This window comes from Sorex fumeus, unplaced genomic scaffold, assembly GCF_029834395.1.
Source record: "Sorex fumeus unplaced genomic scaffold, SorFum_2.1 ptg000008l, whole genome shotgun sequence".
Taxonomy (NCBI): Eukaryota; Metazoa; Chordata; class Mammalia; order Eulipotyphla; family Soricidae; genus Sorex; species Sorex fumeus.
Window position 1 is genome coordinate 25050091 of NW_026606065.1, and position 13993 is coordinate 25064083.

General features: G+C 39.6%; 1 non-coding gene across 1 annotated transcript; it reads left to right on the forward strand.

Annotated features, from left to right (window-relative positions):
* Positions 1 to 11565: 11565 nt before the first annotated feature.
* LOC130019515 (small nucleolar RNA SNORA23) lies at positions 11566 to 11729 on the forward strand. The gene has a single exon (XR_008791835.1). It is a non-coding gene; the product is annotated as a small nucleolar RNA SNORA23 (small nucleolar RNA).
* Positions 11730 to 13993: the final 2264 nt, after the last annotated feature.

The window sequence follows — 13993 nt, forward strand, 5'->3', positions numbered from 1 at the left end:
TTTCTAGTAGACTTGATATAAATATAGTTTTATTGATGGTTTTATTCTAAGTAATGGATAACAACTAGATTAAAAATTTTTCTATGACTGCAACTCAATGAATTTAAAGGACTATATAGAGTTAAGACATTGTCTTTCTTCTTTCATTTCCTGATTAAATGGAACAATGATACTTTCAGACAAAAAGACTAGGTCCAAGAAGAGTAAAAGGAGACTTCATAGCTAGAAATACTCAGGACTTATTCTTGGTTCTGTTCTCAGAGATGCCTTGAGATGGGGCTCGGGGGTCCATAAGGGATTCTGGGGATTGAACGTGGTTGGGTACGTACAAGGCAACCACCCTACTCACAGTCTTATCACTCTGGCCCACCATCTGAAGTCTTATTGGTTGGTTGCAGCTGCTGACAAAAGTGAAGGCCAGGACTTCAGTTACCCTAGTTTTTGGATGTTGTATCTTCTTTCAAGATTTACATTTCAACTGTGCTCTTTCCTGAGAGTCTCTGGATTTTTGCTACCACAAAGTTGTTCTTCCTGGAGAACTTGCCCAGTTAAAGCACCTGTATCCTGCTGGTCCAGAATGCAGCTCAGTACACAGGCCTTTGGATGTGTGAGGACATGTGGCATTGCATTCCTGATCTCTGCATCTTCCACACTGAGTTCCTCTCCCTTTTTTGTCTTGATAATATCCCGCCACTCCCTCCATTTCTCTGTTGCTCTTGTCATTCATCCATCTTCCAAAACATTCCATTCCATCGCTGGTGATTCTGAGAATATTTGTTTCCCCCCCTGCCTTTTTCAAAAAATAAATTAAAGACATCAAGTTACTATATAGGCAGAGAAAAGTACTTGCCCTAGCACTGATTTTGTGACAACAGCTAGCTGTGTGGCCTTGGAGGAATCAATAAACTGCTCAAAGCTATAACTTCTTCAATTGAAAATGAGGCATAAATGTCTCTAGGGTTCCTCCAAATCGTAACTTTAATGATTGCATGATTCTCATATCAATGTTGCTCTCAGCAATGGCCGCAAACTTGAACTATCACTGCCCCAGCAATATGTTCATAGCAAAACCGGCAGCTTGGCTTCCCGTTAGCCACAAGCTCATCTGTCACGTAAGTAGGTAATAAGAAACAACACCTGTGGAATGTAGAAATTTTTAAACCTGCTGCTTCTCTCTGATCTTAAAATATGAATTTATGTTTTATCTGTAAAATAAACATCCACTTTCCCCAAAACAGTGGAAAGCAATCTCCTGGATAATAAAAGTAAATTGGTAAACATTGTGAATATTTGTCAGATAACTCTCAACCAGGAAATTGCAACTGTGATATCTCACATATCCAAAACTCAGCCAGGTTTCATTAAATGCATCACCCTTCCGAGGCAGATGACAAAATAGTAATAGAATTCATGAAAATGAGCAATAAAACTTACCACATAAAATTACCTTGAAATGGTAATATACATGGATTATATTATATATATATATAGAGAGAGAGAGAGAAAGAGAGACAGAGAGAGCAGCATGTGAAACATGAAATAACTTACTAGAATATGAACATTGATCTCAACATCCTCCTTGATAAGTAATTCATCAGGATGCATATGCATCTATAGTTTTTTTAGTTTCTCTGTCGGGTGATGTTGCAACTCTTGATCGATTAGTTCTAAGTAGCTCTTTCATTGTTGGGATTTTCATCAGCCCACAGTTGTCTGACTGTTTTGGTAGTATTTTCTATGACTCAGTGGAACAGGCTCTCTTTGCTAGTTTCTCAAGTGTTATGGGCTATGGTTTCACTGATTTTTCCAGTGGCCTCCTCTATCGACCTTTCCTCAGTAGCTAAGTCAACGACTAAATCTTCAAGTATCATCAGCTGCCTGATCCATCACATAGGGTTCTTTGTTTCCATTGTGTACTCATGGTAAATACCTTCCACATCTATATAATATGTATAAGTGCATACATGTTTAAAATATATATTTCATACATAGACAGAGGCAGGCAGATTTATGGCGTTATTGTATTTATATATATTCATATATAATTTATATGTATATATGTAGATGTATGCATTATTTTATACCAGTAATTGCCTCTTCTGCCTTTTTATATCCCCAATAAATTCAACTCTCCCAAATCTTCCTTTCCTCTTGTGGCCCTCTGACTTACCTATTATCATAATAGTTCATTTTATACTCCAGAGACCAAAGTCAGAAACTGAGTTATTCTTGAACCCTCCATTTATTCATTAGCTTTATGTTACCAGTAATTTGCTACCATATTTCCAATAGTCATCACATTCCCCAACTTCATCTGTATGTTTCTCATCAGAGCTACCACCTGACTGGGCAGTGTATTGAATGGGACTTCCATAGAGATCCCACCCCCTACAGAAATCCTCTGACCACACAGACTGACTTTCCCTCCACCTGGTGCACACAGCCCTCTTTTATACAATTTCCTCTTCACCTTCATCTCTGAAGACTCATCCTGTCCATATGGGATTATCGGATGCACTTATCAGATTTCCAGTGGAGGCCCAATGTTCTGAAAATCTGAAAAAGTGTGTGTTTCCTTTGTGAGTTTCTTTTATGTTTTTAAAAAACTACCCACTTTTGCTTCTAAATGACTCTTTATTACTATTTATCTTTGTAATTGATAATTTAATTTTAGTTTAAATATTCGAAAGCTTTCCTTGATACCTCTATTATACACTTTTTGGGTGATACTACATATGTCTAGGTTGTCACACCTTATAATACCTGAAAATATTCACAGTAACTTTTAACCTTTTCTTCAGACCACAGTAGAATTTCTGATAGTCTTGGCAAATTTTTGAAATTTTGGAATGCAAAAAAGTCATTAAAATTTGAGTGCTTAAATCAGCATGTCATTTACATTCTGTATTAGGGACATACACTAAAAATTGGGTTATCTGAAGTTAAAATTTAATTGGGCATCCTAAACTTGTCTTATCTCTGATTCTTGAACCATGCCTGTAGGTAATTGGCTGCTTAATAAATAATCAATAATACAAAATAGCATGAGGATTATTTAAGATTTTACTTTATTTCTTTCAAAAAATGTCATAACACAATTTAAGGTGTTCATTTTGGTGAGTGAGCAATGAGTGTCTTTTGATTTAGTTGACAGTACAGTCATTTCAAGACAGTTAATATTATGGGTTTGATTGTGTGTATGTCACATCGTTGTGATAGCAACAATGGAATATATTCTTGCATTTAAGTCACTTTATTGAATTCAGAGAGCATTGTTTTTCTTTTTTTTTGTGGTATTTTCTTTTTGCTGATATGTCAGAGACAGCCTGTTTCAATGCGCTGATGTAAGTTTCCTTGAAATTCCCATTTCATAATCCACTCTCTGAACTTCTCCCTCTCTCGTGCACTATGGTAGAAACACTCGAAATGCTAGAGGAGAGAAGTAGGTCTTCCAACTCAGCCTACATACAACCTCTGAGGAAAAGAACACTATCTCCTAAATACCCACTTTTCCACTTTGAGATCTGAGACCGAAAATCCTAGAAAGAAATGCCTTGATTTTGTCTACATGCTCTTCCATAAGAGACTTGGAGAATTTCTTCTTGATTTTATATACATAGCATTTATTTCACTTTATCTGATTATGTTTTGAAGGTCACTTCACAGAGAGTTTAAGAAAAAATGAAAATGACTAAATATGCCAAATGACTCACTTCAGCAACAAGTAAAATTATGAAAAGAACTTGATGAGAGGGACGTTCATAAATCTTAATGTGTAGAGATTTGTGAATTGCCTCTTTTTTTTAAATTATTCTTTTCACTGTAGTTTGGGAGACATTCCAACCATACGCAGGGCCCTAGGGGACACTTCAAATTTTACTTGGCCAATTGGGCTGGAATTGTCAACATTAGGGCTTAGCCTAATTCGCTGCTTGAGCCTAGTAGGGCCAAGGACCACCAGGAATATACCCAGTGGTGTAGGGAGCCTCTGGGGTACTAAAATTCAAAGGGAAATAAGTTAAGGCAGGTTAGTTGTCCATGTAAGTCATGCAGTCTTGGCCATTGAACTCTCTTCTTGCCTTTGTGAATTGCATTGCTCCAAATTTGCTTTCATTATTTTGCTAGATTCCTTTCCGTTGATACAGAGTCAGCTCATACTATTTGAATGATTCAATCCTATGGGGTGGTACGGTAGCAAAATAGGTGATTCCAGGAACTCTGAATTTCTACAAGTTTCACAAAAACAATTAAATATCTGGGGGTGGGCATTGGGGGTGGGGCTTCTGTGAGAATCCTCTTTTGTCAGAACTTGGTAACTCTCCAAACACTTGCAACAACCAGAATTCATTCAACAAATCTCTCTGGATCTTAGCAAGAACAAGGAGCTGTGTACTGCTTTTTACTTGCTTTGGTCCCATATGTCTCAATTCCAGCTTCATTCCTACCTTGAGGATGACAACCTGGGTCCAAATACATTCATCAGAGAGTGTAAGACTGGCCAAGAAGCCTTTGTGCGTTTTCTTTGTATTCTCTTGAATGCAAATAGAATTCTTTGCATTCTTCCTTTGTATTTATGTATTCATGTATTCTTTGCATTGTTTCCTTTATTTGCATGCATTTGTGTGTTTACAGTACACTAAGGGATAGATCTAAACGACTCACCCAAAAATCTGGTCCTTATTTACATAATTGAGAATTTATTCAGTCATACTATGAAATCAGAAGGATGGACATGGGCAGAAGCTAGGGTTCCCATGTGACACTGTGGTGTGTTGATACCTGCTTGATTAAGGAAATTGCTGACCAAATGTCTCAGGACTGGTGGTATATACCGAAGAAGCTCCCCAATTGGTTTACTGCCCAACACAATTCCACTTGCTTTTAAGGTCAAGCAGTAGGATAGAGACACAGAAAACCAGTCCCTGGAGTTCATTTGTGTAGCAGGGAGCATGCGTAGAGTATCTCTAAATAAAAGGTTTTTTTTTTTTTTTCTAAGCATGCCACCACATGGCTAAGCATTCATACAAACACAGCTGCCCCTCGGTCAAGGTTTGGGTTCCTAGCAGAAGGTCCAGCCACTGGAGACTCAGATGACATATTAACACACCACAGTGCACAGAGGTGAAGTGTTCATGCAGGAGAACCTCCCCCCAAAGAACTTTTCTCCCTGTTGCTCTCTGTGGAATGACTTTGAGGGGATCAGTGGGGAAGCTTCTTCCAAAGCACACTCAGAGAGTAGAGAGATAATACAGAGTTTAAGGTGCTCGCCTGGCATGAGGTTGAAAGTGGAAGTCTCAATTTACCCTTTCCAGCTGCTGTGAGAAATCCTGTTTTTGTCTGGCCCATCTTACATTTCTGACTTCTTGCAAATTCCTGGGAATTTTCTGGTAGACAGTCATTTAACAACTGTCTATCATAAAGTTCTGCCCCAGAGCTCAGACTCATGGGAAGGTAAAGATTATGGAAAAGACTTAAGAAAAATGGTCAGACAAGGAACTATTGGATCCTCACATCTCCTATAACACTTGCCTAGAGCCCAATTTCTTTCTTTCTTTCTTTCTTTCTTTCTTTCTTTCTTTCTTTCTTTCTATCTTTCTTTCTTCTTTTTGGGCCATGTCCAGCAATGTTCAGGGGTTATTCCTGGCTCTCTCCACTCAGGAATCACTCCCGGCGGTGCTTGGGGGACATATGGGATGCCAGGGATGGAACCTGCATGCAAGGCAAATGCCCTACTGTACTATCGCTCTGCCTGCCAACTCCCCCACTCAATTTTCATTTAAAAGGGTTCAGAGGGGAAGCCTTATCTTTAACTTCTCTGCATTCCCTCTGACACAAAGACACAGTTTTCCTATAGAAACCCCCCAAGAAAACCCATAGTTAACTTAGTTCTATACTAAGTTCCTCCCCACATGAGAGTTTCCTTGTCCTATCTCTTCTTCTTTCCAATAAACATATCTACTTTCCAACTCTGAGTCTGAGCATCTTTATGACTCAATATTTTCATTCTTGAAAATATTGAAGAACCTTGGAATAACAAATTAGCAGACACCTGCTGACAATGTCCCCGCATCATCTGTATCAAGGTCAGCCCTGGCTCTATCCAGGAAACCAGATGTGGTCTCTTGTACTTCACAGGAGTAAACCCTGAGACAGAAGTCAGAAGTAAAATTGAGCACTTCAAGGTGTGGCCTGGCCTCCTCTCCCCACTAAAATAAAGAAAAAAAAATAGAAATGAAATTTGCTTTGTGTGCTTAAGGTAAGTTGTCTTCAGACAAGGCTACCCAGGTGCTCTGAATAGATGAAAGTCTTCTTGGATGCCGATACCAGAAAGACCATGGGAGAAAGGTCCATTGTTCAGAGCCCCTACTTTGGACGATGTGACCCTGGGTATTGAAGTAGGGAATGATGAAACTTTGGTTTTCTTTTGGATTTGGGTCCATACTCAGGGCTTCCTCCTGGCTCTGTATTCTAGGATCACTCCTGAGGGGGTTCCTAGAACCTGATGCTATGCAGGGGAGTAAACTGGGATCAGCCACATGAAAGGCAAGCCCTTGCCCCTCTGTACAAGATCTCCAGCCCTATCATGTAATCGACGGGGTTATCCTGGGGGAGTTCCACCCCTAGGACTTCATAATTAGTTGACTCTGACTGTGTTTTGGGAGGTAACATTCTGCATGCTGACTCTTCCTTCAAAAATGTGATTTCATTACAATAAGAGTGTTGGGAATAGTTGGGATGATATGTTATCCAACACTCACAAGTAGCTTGGCATCTCTGAAATAAGTGATCAGAAGCAAAATAACTCCCCTTGAAGGAGGACAAAAAAATAAAAAAATAAAACTTAAGTGGAAATCTTTCCTTCCACTTCTTTTCACAATGCCTTCATTTTTATGTAAATATTCATATCCTTCTCCTACTCAAGCACTTAAAATTTGTAAGTCTTGAAAGATATCAATGAAAGGGCAGCCTTTGAATAAAGATACAAAAACTACTTTTTCCACAAAGCTTGTTATCGCAAGCAAAATTACATTTATCTTCCGATTCAAGAAGCCAGCAATAAAATCCAATGAACTTTTAATGTGTTTATATTTCAGGACTGCATCTCACCTTATAGTGTGCACATACATTCTAAATTAAGACAAGTTAATTAAGCAGATGAACTCCAAGAGCTTAGTTTTCTACTGCCATCATTCACTAATTTGCTTTTAAGGAGATTGCAAAGTGTGTAGCTCTCAGTTTAACTTCGCCATACTTTGAGCCATCTTCATTTCAGACAGAAAACTCATTTTATTGTTATCTTTTCTGTTTGTGTCTGTTCATCAGGATTATTGCTTTCCTTAAGGTGAAATGATGCAGGCCGGAGAGATATTATAGCAGGAAGTGTGCTTGCCTTGCATAGAGCTGACCTGGATTCACTACTCACTTCAGCAACACTTAGAGTCCCCCAAGCACTGCTGAGAGTACTCTCCGAGAACAGAGCCAGGAGCAATGTTGAGCACTGCCGATTGTGACCCTGGACTTCTCCCAAAATGATAAAATGATGTATCTTGTATAATTAGAATTATCTATACAGTTAAAGAGTCTCTCATCTTTCTTATTTAATTTTTATTTTTTATTGAATCACCACAGATACAATTACAAGGCTTTCATGATTGAGTTTCAGTCATACGATGATCGAAAACCCATCCAGTGCACATTTCCCATTACGGATGTCCCTAGTAACCCACCAATTCCATCCCATCCCACCCCCTGCCTTTAAGGCAGGCACTTTCCTTCTTACTCTCTCTCTACTTTTGTATATCATGGTTTGTGATACAAATGCTGAGAGGACATCATGTTTGATCTTTTCTCTACTTTCAGCATAACTCTCCCTCCCGAATATTTTTCAAAAATTAGTATTTCTTTTCTTCAGAGATGAATGCTCCCTAATATTAAAATATTTGTGGTTACATTAATAATAATGTGGGCTGGGTGGATCCTGATATAATTATGACATTTCAATTATCAGATGCCCATTATGTTTCATCTAACACTTATATATGTCACCTAATTAACAACCTATATTTCTATTTTCTATCATTCTATCTTCCTATCTAACTTTGTTAAAGATTTTGAACCAGATATATCTGGTGAGGTCATGTAAAATGTAAACTCTCTGGGGTCACTGTAGTTAGTTCTCTTTTCTTCTTTCATCTAAGACATGTGTCCTTACAATGCATGGGACATTGACTTTTTTCTTAGCTAATAATTACTACCCTCAGCTGTTAACCCATTAAAATTCATAAACTCCTGAACCAGTATTGAGTTTGATTCCAATGGAATTATTGCTATTTAATGTGAAAGTTCAAGAAATACATTGTTACATTTTACTGTGAAAAAATTGACTAATAAGATTAGATTGAGTTCTTGCATTTAGACATTGTGTGTGCACACATATATGTGTATGCACATGCAATCTTTTACAAGGTCTGAGTCTACTTAAAATACTTGTTAATATATTTTATCTTCACCTGGGTAAATAGATATTATCATACTTATTTTCCTGACCATATTAAAGGTTATGGGGCATGGGGCGGACATTTAGCTTTGCTGCCATCTTTTATTGCAACATGCTTTGGCTATATAAAGAGTTCTGAGTGCTTCTCTTCATGGTAGAGTGATTTATCCACAGTTGGGCCCACATCTTCTAATTATCCATCCTTACTGGCATATAGAAGCATCTAGCTGAGCAATCCATTTGGAATATTAAACAACATTCTGTGGATTTGTTCAATTACTATCTGTGTTCACAAGGCATGCTAAATACTGGGAATGTCCCCTACCCACCATTCCAGGAGGTGCTGTGCATTTGGACTAGAATTCTCGAATCTCTGACTCTGAAAGGAAGAGGCAACCAGTTTCCCCAAATCACATCCCTGTAAATGTGTGTGATATTCTATGGTGTGTCACATAAGTACATGGTCATACAGGTTTGGGAGACAGAGTTGAACAGAATCTGTGAGAAAAGAGCGTTTCATGGCTGAAGATATTCTGGCTGATGGGGTTCCAGAACTTTCTTCTCAAAGAATGGATCTCCTTACCAGTGTTAGGTTTTTGGGTAACTTGAAGCATTCAACAACATATTGATAATAAGCATAGTGGATACATTTTCTACATTTGGATATTTGAAAAATCCAAAAGAAATGAATATTTCATATCACTGTCTCTGTCGTCCTGTTGTTCTTTGATTTGCTCGAGCGGGCCCAGTAACGTCTCCATTGTGAGACTTTGTTGTTACTGTGTTTGGCATATTGAATACGTCACGGGTAGCTTGCCAGGCTTTGCTGTGCAGACAATATACTCTCGGTAGCTTGCCGAGCTCTCCAAGAGGGGCAGAGGAATCGAACTCAGGTCGGCCATGTTGGCCGCTTGCAAGGCAAATGCCCTACCTGCTGTGCTATCTCATATAAAGAGCAAAAATTCTTCCTGAGTTCTTTTGCACCATCTCAAACTCTATTTCCAAATCTAGGCAGACAGAGAAAAGATGACAAATGTAACACATGGTTAAACATTGTAGTTTAAAATGGGAATAGTTTTTTTCTGTGTCAGAAGAGATTTTATAGCACTGCAACACTCTCCTCCTGTTGTTCATCTATTTGCTCTAGTGGGCACCAGTAACATCTCCATTGTGAGACTTGTTACTGTTTTTAGCATACTGAATAAGCCATAGGGAGCTTTCCAGGTTCTGCCATGCAGGGGAAGGATACTCTCAGTAGCTTGCTGGACTCTCCTAGCGGGACGGAAGAATCGAACCCAGGTCAGCCATGCGTAAGGCAAACACCCTACCTGCTTGCTATTACTCTAGAGATTTTATATTAAGAATAAAATGTTACACTAAATTTTCTTAAAGGTAGTACTGAATGAAATAAAAGTAGCTTCCTCAAATCGTTTTTTTTATGTCTAGACCACCTGATGAAAATTAGTTTGGAGAAAGGACAGAAAAAAGAAGAAAATAAATAAATAAATAACAAAGGAAGGAAGGGAGGGAGGAAGGGTGGGAGGGAGGAAGGAAGGAAGGAAGGAAGGAAGGAAGGAAGGAAGGAAGGAAGGGAGAAAGAGAGAAAGCAAGGAAGAAAGAAAGAAAGGAAGGAAGGAAGGGAGAAAGAGAGAAAGGAAGAAAGGAAGGAAGGAAGGAAGGAAGGAAGGAAGAAAGAAAGAAAGAAAGAAAGAAAGAAAGAAAGAAAGAAAGAAAGAAAGAAAATACTTGTAATCATTTTGCAATTTGCTTTAGTTTAAATCAGAGCCTCATTCGTTGTCACAACAGATTAAGAGAGGCTGCACAAACAAATGTAATGAATTCCTTGTGTTGCAGGCCAAGGGCTAAACCTGGATTTGCTGTGGGCATGCACTGGATTCAACCCCAGGCTTCAGGAAGAAGAACAGATATTTTTTAGAGCAACCAATACAAACTAGAAGGGGTTTTAAAAAAAGCAATTCTCCATTAAAGCTTGTTGCAGTTTTTCCATCCAATACCGTAACCATCATGACTATATTTCATTTTCTTCTTCTTAGCAAAAATTAAAAGCGTTTAATAACAATAATGCAGCATTAATTTGGGTCTGAAAAGAGCCCTTTCTACTAACACTGTTCTAAATTGAAGGGAAATGATGCCATTGGCCATAGGTTAGTGCTAAAATGCATCTGAAGCCAATTGCCAACTGATTCCCTTTATTCAGACCATATAAGGTCCTAACCTAGTTGACATGCAAGAGAGCCTCGCTGGCTCACAGACTCTGTCCTGCAAACCTGCCTGCTCTGATCTGTGAGCACTTCTCCCTTCCAATGGCGTCAGAGGGATGGAGGCTTTCATAGAACCTAGGTTGGTGAGCAGGACTGTGTTAACATGGCAAGCAAACAAATATTGTATCACTGTCACCATCAGCACCGCTGGGTGCTAATCTAGACAAACTTCACTGGTATGTAAAATATCACTGGTGCTTTCTTGCAATGAGATGACTCCAAACACTCTAGCTTTCTATAGGAAAAATAAAACCACCATTTGTTTTCTATTGCTTTGGTGGGCCACAACTACCTGTACCCAGGCATCTCTCCTGATTCTCTTCTCAGGGGTCCCTCCTGACAGGGTTTTTGAGACTATCTGTGGTGAAAGTTGAACACGGATCGACTACATGCAAGGCAAGTACCCTTCCTGCTGTACTATCGCTCTGGCCCTGGAAACTTTTTATTTTTTTAACAGAAAACCCATATTAGGGTAGGAGATATATTTTTACATAATGGGCTGGAGTGATAGCACATCGGTTAGGGCATTTGCCTTGCATGTGGCCAACCTGGGTTGGATTCCTCCACCCCTCTCGGAGAGCCTGGCAAGCTACCGAGATTATCCTGCCTGTACGGCAGAGCCTGGTAAGTTCCCCGTAATGTATTTGATATGCCAAACATGGTAACAACAAGCTTCACGATGGAGACGTTACTGGTGCCTGCTCGAGCAAATCGAAGAACAATGGGAAGACGGAGCTACAGTGACAATGCAGCAGAAGAAACAAAAAAATAGAGACATCCACAGTTGCTGTGTTGTGTGCATAGTTTTTGTCTGTGCTAATGCTGCTGTCTGTTTATGCTTTGTATTCATGTTTGCTATTCACACAAATATCAAGCTGTCAAAATTTACTGGTCTAGTGTTTTCTATTGGGACATAACTACCACTTGACAACATCCAAATTCCTACATGTAAAAACATATATATTTAAAGAATTTGTTTGGTCAATAGATAGTACAGTGTTTAAAGCCCTTTTGCCTTGTATGTGGCCAATCCTGGTTCAATCCTTGGCACAGCGTTTGGTCCCCTGAGGATGACCAGGAGTGATCCCTGAGTACAGAGCCTGTAGGAAGCCCTGGGCACTTCCAAGTGTACTCACCCCCCAGTGAAAAAGTGTAGAAATGCAGAAAAAAAGAAAAAGAAATTCAATATTTCTGTCAATGTTTACCAAAGTGATGATGCAGGTAGAGAAAGGAATATGCAGATGCACAAAAGTCCTGTTGATACAGCAAGTTATAGTTTTTTCAGTCTAAAAAAAAAGTGCATTTAGGCACACAGCTGACCCCTGGCATCCCGTATGGTCCCCTGAGCACTGCCAAGAGTGATTCTTACGTGCAGAGCCAGGAGCAACCTTGAGCAGTGCAAGATGGGCCTCCCCACACCACAAAAAATTAAATAAAATTTTAAAAAATAATAAATAACAGCAAAAAATCAGTTTCTTTAGGATTAAGTTCTTCATTTATTGGTTGTTTCTTTATCTTGCCTTGTTTGGCTTCTAGAGAGGCCTGCAGTTTGGTTTTAAATATCTTAATGTCTAAACGACTTTTTGTAGATATGTATTTCTTTCACTTTGTCTTTACTCCTCTTTTTCAAAGTGAAATATTTCTATCTCCCACGACTTGGGTGGTACTAAGGGGATTTTAAACCAGGACAGTACGATTTTTTTTAATGCCACTGAAAATTACTATGTCAAAAATAAACTCGGATTAAATTTCTCAAGGGGGAGGGGAACATAATGGTGGATCATCACTTTTATGTGAAACTCATTTCAACTTGGTAGAGGAAGAAACATTTCACTTTGCAGAGGGGGACGAGTACTTTTACATTTGCTGTGTTTGGGACCTGAGTCCTGAGTTCAGGCACTTGGCATCACGGTGCAGATCATTTCATCGAGAAACTAAAGAGGAGCAGCTTATGGTTATGAGAATAAATAATGAAGAGGCTAGACTGGGTTCTTACAATCTGGGGGGTGTGGGGGGGGAGCTACTCTCGTCTCTTTTCAAGGAGATTCTCCTGAGAGAGCCAGACATCGTCAAACATCTCCCAAAGCAGGAGGAGCTCAGTTTTTGTGTGGACAGCAGCCTTTCCAGATACAGGAACTGTGGAGGTTGTGCTCCTGTTCTGTGACACCAAGCCAGGGCTTCTCTGGACGTCAAGATCATTCCTACCAGCCCCACCCGCTTCCCTGTCTCATTCTAGCAGCTCTCCCCTCTTTTCCTCTTCACCTCAAAAAATAACTCTGACATGTGGTCCCCTTTCACATTTGCTTTGCTAGAGAGAAAGGGAGAGAAGTCTCCCTTTTCTAAGCTCTTTTTAGAGATTCCTTTAGAGATGCATTTTTTAACCACACATCTTAGCATTATATGCATGAGTCCTGGGTTCAATCCTGGCACCCCTGGCTCCAATAAACAAAAAGATATGATAACTATTCAGTAAAAAAAAAAAAACGCCAATGTTTAAAATACACATTAGAAGGGCACTGTAGCACTGCCGTCCCATTGTTCATCAATTTGCTTAAGCGGGCGCCAGTAATGTCTCCACGGTCAGACTAGTTGTTACTGTTTTTTGGCATATTGAATATGCCATGGGGAGCTTGCCAGGCTCTGCTGTGCAGGTGGAATACTCTTGGTAGCTTGCCGGGCTCTCTGAGAGGAACAGAGGAATCAAACCCAGGTTGGCTGCGTGGAAGGCAAACACCCCACCCACTGTGCTATTGCTCCAGCCCAAATACACATTATTTAAATTTAATCTAGCTCTGTCCTAAAAAACAATTATTTGTTGCTGATGGGCCTTAGGGGTCATGATTCTCATGGCATAGCCTGCATCTGAGTATGTGGAACTGACTGCTCCCCACAAGATGTCGGTCTCTCCCACTGCACCTGGTTTCTCATTGGACCTTTGGGCACATTCCATCAGAGTTCTTTAGAGTATTTCCAGAACGCTCCTCAAACTGCCTCTGCAACTCCTTCAACTCAAAGCCAATGAGAAAGCTCTGTCATTGTTTACATTTATTCCACTTGCCAGAAAAATTGTGCATATAGGATTTTGAGCCCCTGACAGCTTTTACTATATCTTTGTCAGAAATGCCTGGTATTTCATAGTGTTAATGACTTTTAAAACTTGCTTTTCCACCCCTCTTTCCCACGCTGCACAGAGCCTCATCCATCCAGATCCGTG